The 8,668-nt window shown below is 42.6% G+C and overlaps 1 long non-coding RNA gene across 1 annotated transcript; it reads left to right on the top strand.

Moving 5' to 3' along the window:
• The first annotated feature begins 3,770 nt into the window (after nt 1-3,770).
• On the top strand, nt 3,771-7,433 carry LOC115519171. Its single transcript, XR_003970414.1, has 3 exons — nt 3,771-3,826; nt 6,160-6,164; nt 7,422-7,433. It is a non-coding gene; the product is annotated as an uncharacterized LOC115519171 (long non-coding RNA).
• Nucleotides 7,434-8,668: the final 1,235 nt, after the last annotated feature.

Below are 8,668 nucleotides of genomic sequence, written 5' to 3'. Positions count from 1 at the left end.
TAGTTATACTGCAAGAACAACAAAGATAATGACCCAGTGCTCATGGTGCATTGGTGTTCTAGTGGGGCAGACAGAGCAGAAGGAAACAAATGGAGAGAAACAAGAAAATATCAGCTATCAGATAGTGCTGAGTTCTGCAGAAAATGACAGAGAGATGATACGGAGAGTGACCGGGGTGTGCTTCAGAACTTGGGTCAAGGACGAGTTCTCCAGGGGCTGACATTTAAGCTGAGACCACAATGACAGGAAGAAAGTAGTAAGTGAAGATCTGGGGAGAGAGCCGTCTTCACAGAGGACACAACAGATGTAAAGCCGCTGAGTTGGGGGGGGCGGGGGGGCAGAGGGGTGCAAGCTTGGCTAAATGAGGAAGAGAAAGAGGTGCCTGGGTGGCTCAGGCAGTTAAGCGACCGACTTCAGCCCAGGTCATGATCTCACAGTTTGTGGGTTTGAAACCTGCATCAGGCTCTGTGCTGACAGCTCAGAACCTGGAGCCTGCTTGGATTCTGTGTTTCCCTCTCTCTCTCTGTTGTGTCTCTCTCTGTCTCTCTCTCTCAAAACTAAATAAACATTTTTTTAAAAAACATTTTTAATGAGGAAGAGAAAGGAGGCCCCTGGGGCCTGAGCTCAGGGAGCAAGGGAGAGAAGAAGGTGACAAGGTAGGAGTTGCAGGCCAAGGACAGATCCTATAGGGCCCGTAGCTAAGCCAAGGAGAGAGATTTTGGTTTTGTTCTTAATATAATAAGATGTCACTGGACGGTTTTAACTATACAATGCCATGGTCTCACTTAAGCTTTGAATAGATCATTCTGGATACTGTGGAAAGAACAGAAAGGATGTAAGAATAAGAAGGGGGGGGGTGAACAGTCAAGTGATGCCGACACTCTGGGGCACATGCCCATCAAACCCTAAAGCTGGGGCTCTCCCTGCAGCTGTGTGGGCTGCACCCAACGTCAAGGGTGCCTTTCGCCTAAACTACAACACAAACAGCATCCTCTGAAGTTGTGCCTAGTGGGCCTGGCTTTTTAGTCCCTTGTGATTCTCAAAGACACAACCTTTACGTACTCCTATCAAAGGATCAAAGTAAAAACCCCTTCAGCACCATTTTCTACACAAAAGTAAGACAGACAAACTACAAATCACTACGTCTAAGACCGGATCATTAACTAAGCAGTAAAGTAAATATGTGGAATAATAAAACCTGAAATAACCTGTACCTTTAATTAACTCAGGTCTGTTGAAAAATACATGAATCCCTTGCTTATCTGCCCCAGTGCTTAGGGAAAAAAATCATGGATGATTCAAAACCTCATTTATATCATTTATATTTATGTAAACAGATACTTAATGAGGAGTACTCGGAGGCATGTTGGAGCTATACAATGGTCAGTGCTATTTTGGTTGATATCATTGTCCAAGCTGAATCATAAATGCTTAAAAAAACAATATTCATTCTCTCATCAAATATTTATTGTATCCCTGCTATACACCAGCCATTGCTGGGCCCTGGAGCAAACAAACAGCCAATATGTTCCCTGCCTTTATGGACTTTATAGTCTAATGGCTGGACAGATGTTGAACAACAAAAACACACAACGAAATAGACAGCTACAATTTGTAATAAGAACTATAACAGAAAAGAGCAGAGAAAATAAGGGAGGGATTTTCATTTAGATCATGAGGGTCAGAGAAAGCCTCTCTATTGAAGCTTTAAGATGGCCAAGGGCCGCCATGGAGGGTGACACACTTCCACTGCCCCCTGACCTCATTCGTCTCTCTTACCTCTCTTCCAACAAATATGTGCTCAGGGACTCACCCTCTTACCCCTTATCCTTCCCTCCCAACTCTATGCCTCCAAGCTCTGTGACCCCAAGTGCAAGCAGATAACCCTCAGAGCATCACCTCAAATCAAGTAGGACTCAGAAGCCAGGGCACCGGACAGGAAGGAGCATGAAACTTCCTGGTCTGGTTGTCACACAAGATCTCACTCCTTTTATAACCTTTGGGAATTGTTTCCTCTCTCCGGAAGTCTCGGTGTCCCCCATCTGTCACGTGGGTGGAAGCACACTGCCCATGGAATCCCCAGATGAGCCCCCAGAGACGGGCTCTGCTGCCCAGACATCCTTGGAGGGTCCCAGAGCAGACTGGCAGACCTCCAGGCCAGACTGGGAACAGAGTGGCTGAGATAATGAAGGAAAAGCCCTAACCCCTGCCTGATCCCCTATGGACACGGACCCTGGGGCAGGGCCAGACCACATGCAGGGCTCCCAAAAGACTTCTTTACAAATCCTGCCTGCTAGCCCCTGACATTTCTCCCCTCCAGGTCTCAGAAACAAACCCTTGAGACAAGATGAGGAATGTGGTAGGAATAATGTCATTGAAGAAATCTTGTGGATTTTGTTTCTGGATGCTGCACTTGACATAAAGTCAGATCCAAGTTGCTCACAGGACTACACCTCTAGTCTCCTCACTCAGCCAACCTTCCACCTGCCCCCAGCCTCTAACCTGTGAGTACTGCCAAAAGCACTCTTCATTAGCACAAAACCCAGCAGTGACAATGTGACGTCTGCAGAGAGAGGCCCAGGCCAGCTCTAGGTAAGAAGAGAAGATAAACCTTTTTTTGCCATTGCCTATTCTCACCTCTCCTGGGTGGACTCTCTCATATCTGATAGTAGGATTGGGGAACGGCTAAGGAGAGCAGCTCCTGGAAGGGGAGGTGGCAGAGGGGAGCTGCTATGGACCTGGATGAAAGGAAGGAAGAGGGGCATACACGTGTCTTGCAGGAGGGAGGTAGTCCTAACCGGGCTCTAGCTGCTGTTCTACCAACACCAACTGGGTGGTATCACATCCCTCTCCTGATGGGAAATGATACCACACTAGACAACCTTTAAGCCATCTTCCAGCTCTAAATTTTTAAAATTCTCAGCAACTGCTAGTTTTTTTTTTAACGTTTATTGTTATTTTTGAGAGAGGGACAGAGGATGTGTGGGGAGGGGCAGAGAGAGAGAGAGAGACACAGAATCCAAAGCAGGCTCCAGGCTCTGAGCTGTCAGCACAGAGCCTGACGTAGGGTTCAAACTCACGAACCGGGATATCAAGACCTGGGCCAAAGTTGGACACTCAACTGACTGAGCCCGCCCCAGCAAGTGCTAATTTCTAAAGTGGTGCTCATCACACGTGTGCCTGTGTGCCTGGTAGGAAATGGGGCAGGAGACAGACTGCAGGGATCCCTGTTTGGTAAGAAGTGTATGCACGGATGCAGTGGTTCCCAGCCTCTTTCAGAGGCAGAGCACCTGATGCATGATCACTAAATGCTTGACATACCCCCAGGGATTTTGGTGGATTTCAGCAAGGAGGGGAGGATCCAGGGCTGTGCACGATGCTTGGGGGTTGGGGCAGGATAGCTGTAACTTCACATCACCCCAGCATATCCCGTGCATTTTAGAGCCACTGCCCCAGCTGACCAGATTTGGGAAATTCATGTTAACAGTGTTTTAGACTAAACCCAAATCATACTGCATGCTATCAGCAGAGTCTCTTGATTGCTTTATAATTTATTCCACATTTATAACAGTCTGTTATTGTCCATCACTGTGCTACGTGCTGGAGAAGTAAAGATGAATAGAATGAAGTCCTTGCTTTCCAGCAGTCCCCACTGACCTGCTGGACCTCCATGGGGTGTCCTTAACCAGAGCACCCATTAAGTCCAAATGGCACCTTTTGCAGGACCCCTTCTGGGCAGGTGCAGTCTGGCGGGCACACAGTCTGGTGAGTGATGAGGAAGCCTAAGGCAAGCTGACAGCCACAAACACCCCACCCCCACCCCAAGGTAATATTCCTGGGGCACTCCTGGCTGACCAAGAACAAAGGAAAGGGGAAAAATAAATGGTTAACTGGTAGAGATCATAGTCCTGCTGGACCTGAGTCTCCATCTACCTACAAATGTATTAGTAAGTCACAAGAAAAAAGGCAATCTTATCAATAGGCTAATCTCCAGTGGTGCCTAGGTGGCTCAGTTGGTTAAGCATCTGACTTCAGCTCAGGTCATGATCTCACAGCTCGTGAGTTTGAGTTTGAGCCCCACGTTGGGTTCTGTGCTGACAGCTCAGAGACTGGAGCCTGCTTCAGATTCTGTGTCTCCTTCTCTCTCTGCCCCTCCCCGCTCACTCTCTGTCTCTCTGTCTCTCTCCTTCAAAAATAAGCATTAAAATTTTTCTTAATCATTATAAAAAATTTTTTTAAATAGCTTAATCTCTAGAAACCTATAGACTCCTTTTCCAGGAGCCCCACCATCACCCCTCCATAGTCATGTGGGAAAAGAAGGCAGAAGGAAATGGCAGAACTAAATGTTCTTATAACCTGCAGTCCATTGACAAATACTTGAGGCTGGCAGAATAAAAAGTTTCTCCAGGAACTACCTCTGGTCTGAATACTAATGCTTTGCTAGAGGGAAAAACAACCTTAGCTTGACAATAGTTAGGCCTCCACTATCCTGGGAGTCTTCTTTAGCATATGAAAATCCCCCTGGAAACTTCCCCAGGACTTTACCTCTCCCAACTCCATAGCATATAACCAGTCTCTCTTCATGATCCTGGGCAGCTCTTCCTGCCCACAAGTCCTGTCCCCGTGCTTTAATAAAACCACCGTTTTGCACCAAAGATGTCTTCAAGAATTCTTTCTTGTTTGTCGGCTCCATACCCCTCAAACCACACTGTCACCCCAACAACCTCATCAGTGAGCAGATTATAGCTGGCTGTTTGTCTCCCTTTGCCTTTTCAATCAAGCACTCTGGTACAGTGAACAATCCGTACAATGGATCCTGACGATCACGATAAGACGTCAAATTTCAATCACTGTCTAACACATACTTTTGCTCTAATGCAAAATGCATGTTAGCAATGTCCATCAAATGGAACACAGCCCTAAAATGTCACATGACAGTGGAGAGTGGAGTAAGCTGGCTATGGCAGAAGGTGCAAAATGTAAAATCTAACCAACTTGGTGGTTATTGGAACATAAGAAAATGTACCATGTGAGATATACAAGAACCACAGGTATTCATAACATCCCACTAGTATTAGAGGGAGACCAAATGATAGTGTGATAACCCTGGATGCTTTCATGGTCACTGCAAGACCCAGTTATACTGCAGCAGTAACTGCTCAATTTGTTTAATGTGTTTTTAGTATTTTAATGCCTTCAAGTGTGCCACACACAGTAAAATTAATAAAACTATATAAAAAAAAAAGGTTGGAAATCACCAATCCCCAGTGGAAAAGAAATGTATAAGAAAATAATTCCAGCTCCATGATTAAGTTCTTACTGGAGACATGAGAGCAATAAAGGCAAGGCACTTAGTTCTACCTAGAGAGGCCAAGGAGGGCTTCCTAGAGGGGGTGATACTAAAACAAGCTTTGAAGGTTGAGTAGAAGTTCACCAAGTATACAGGGCAAGAAAGGCTTCCAAGTAATGGGAGCCACTTGGGCAAATGTGTGGAAGGAAGAACAAGTTTTGTGTGCTGAACTGCATGAAGTGATATGGCTGGAGAGGGTAGAATGAGTCTGAGAGTGTCAAGAGGTTAAGGTGAGGCCAGCTCACAAAAGAATATTAAGAATGTGGCCCACATTCTTCCCCCAAATTCAAACACCAACCCCATCCCTGCAGAAAAAAGTATTATTCTGAAGATACACATGATGGAAATTTCTGTGGGGTCAACAAAATGTCACAATCCTTAATCTACTTAGCCTTAACTGCTAAGTAATTGGCAGAAATATCAAGGACCTGGCTCTGCTAGGTAGAAGCCTATCTTCAGGATCAGTTACCTAGTTTATGTGACCCATGAAAATGTGGGGCCTCTTGTTTGAAAAGTATTAAGAATTTCAAGACAGCAACCACCAAGTATTAAATGAAGTGCAGGTCCCTTTGAAGCATGGGACCTCCTCATACAGGTCACCCACCCAGAGAACCAGCCTTATGGCTGAGGGAAACCAGAAGGCCTCATTAGAGCATTCTATCTTTATTGAAATTGGATTTATTTCTTTGGTTAAGAGCAAAGGATGGGGGATGGGGGAGAATAAGAGGCCAATTCAAGGCATCAAAAATCTTTTTTTAGTTGAATTTTCAACATTTTGTCCTCAAAGTATCCCTAATAACAAGAAAAAGGTGGGGTACAGAAGTCTCCTTTTTACAACTTGTTTGAGAGTCCCCATGTCATTAAAAAATGCCTGCATATATCACATTTTTAATTGAGGTACAATTGACATAACATTCTATTTGTTTCAGATATATAACATAATGATCCATTATTTGTACATATTGCTAAACAATCATCACAAGAAGTCTAGTTAATACCTGTCACCTAACATAGTTAGAAAAAAACTTTTTCTTGTGATGAGAAATTTTAAGATCTACTTTCTTAGCAACTTTCAAACATGCAACCAAGTATTAATTATGCTATACATTACATCCCCATGGCTTTTTTATTTATAACTGGAAATTTGTACATTTGGACCCTCTAAACAACATTTAACTGAATTTTATTTTGTTACCCAGTGTGAGAATTGCTACCTTTTAATGGAGACTTCAGACTTCAACCAAATCACATGAAATTGTGAGGATTGGAGTGTTTGAACTTATTATGTCCATATACTTGAAACTTTTATTTACTATACTTTTTTTTTTTTAATTTTAGAAAGAGAGAACATAAGCAGAGGAGAGGGGCAGGAGAAGAGAGAGAGAGAGAGAGAGAATCTCAAGGAGGCTCAGCGCTGAGTGTGGACTTCACCCCACCAAGCTTGACCCCACGACCCTGGGATCGTGACCTGAGCCGAAATCAAGAGTTGGGCACTCAACCGACTGAGCCACAAGCACCCCACTATAATTTCTTGTTGTTTCTATTCCTCCTCTGATTCCTTACTTTTGTTGGATTAATCCAAATGTTAGGTGTTGTGTTTCCTTTTTTTTTTTCTTTCAGCAGTTTGCAATTTATATATCTTGTTTCTATTCTTCTGTTATTTCCCTTGAATTTTTCTTCAGCAGAAGAAAGAAGACAGTTTTATTTCCAATGATATGTGATTGTCAACTGATAACTACTTTATCTTGCCCTTGTGTTGTCGTTGTTATTGTCACTTTTAGTTTTAACTAAGTTTAAGCTACATGATATTTTCTCCTTGTGAAAAACCAACATGATAGGTTTGATCAAATTCCTATTTAACTACACCTCCAACCCTAGGCCTCTGCCAAAAGGTAATGACTGTACAGCTGAAACATATTCTACCAACTTTTCCCATGCATTTCGTTATATATATTTGTGTATATACTTCTGTATGTGTGTACGTCTATTTGCAAAATAAAAAAAATGGCATTTTCTGTTATTCCATTCCTAGATATTTACCATACAGAAATAGTTGAATAGGTAGGCAAAGATATATGTGATAAAAGTTTTCATAACCATGTTAGAAATACTTTTGTTTATTGAAAACATCCCTGGGGCACCTGGGTGGCTCAGTTGGTTAAGTGACCGACTTCGGCTCAGGTCACGATCTTGCAGTTTGTGAGTTCGAGCCCCGCATCGGGCTCTGTGCTGACAGCTCAGAGCCTGGAGCCTGTTTCGGATTCTGTGTCTCCCCCTGTCTCTGCCCCTCTCCTGCTCATGCTCTGTGTCTCTCTGTCTCTCAATAGTAAATAAATGTTTAAAAAAAAAAAAAAAAAAAGGAAAGAAAACATCCCAAACATCCATCAATAGGGGGTAGGGGGTTGATTGAACAGATTGTAGTACATCCATACTTTATATATAAAAAATGATGCAATATATTATTAAATCCATTGACATAAAAAGATGACTAGAATATATTCTAAAACAAAGTAAACCTGGTTACAAACACACACACACACACACACACACACACACACACACACACACCTGAAATGGTGTTTACCAAAATAATATGACGATTATCTCAGATGGCTACAATTTCAGATGATTTTATGGTCTTAATATTTTATATCAATCAAATTTTTCTATAATAAGCATATACAGATGTTACACTTTTGAAAATATTAAAAACCTCATCCGTTATTCCCCCAAAATAAATTTTAACATAGATTCTCCAGGAAAATTCACATTTATCCAAAGGTTTCTCTTCCTCCCTAGTATGTGACCTTGGATACCTGGAAAGCCTATGCCCCAGCTACAGAAGCAGAGTCTCTAGAAAACTTCAGGAAGATGAAGGAGGACTAGTCCCATGTGCTACACAGACTAAAAAATTCAAGCTGTGAATATTTAAGTGTCATTTTGCATGTTATTTATATATTTGTTCAGCTGTCTGTACTTATGTTTTCTGTATCCTAGATGTGTTTTTCTATGTTTTGCCTGAAATAATGTTTTCCTGAGAGAGAACCAGGCTGTAAAGTCCTTCATGTAGGTTGTCAGGAGAGCATTTCAAGCAGTTTGACATCTAAGCAATTATTTCAACACTGTTAATGAAGATCGATAATTATTTCAAGCACTAATTAGCGCAGCTAATGTTCTTGATGCCATTAGTATACCTCACAACAGTTTAAAAACTCCTACATCTAGTATAACATCGCTCTCATGGGACTCATACCTGAGCTTGTACAGTTCAATTCCACAATCATTTCTCTACCACTTCCTATTAAACGCCAGATATCA

The sequence above is a fragment of the Lynx canadensis genome, chromosome B4, assembly GCF_007474595.2.
Source record: "Lynx canadensis isolate LIC74 chromosome B4, mLynCan4.pri.v2, whole genome shotgun sequence".
NCBI classification, from domain to species: domain Eukaryota; kingdom Metazoa; phylum Chordata; class Mammalia; order Carnivora; family Felidae; genus Lynx; species Lynx canadensis.
Note: the sequence above shows the minus strand (reverse complement) of the source record. Positions and strands in the feature narration are given on the sequence as shown.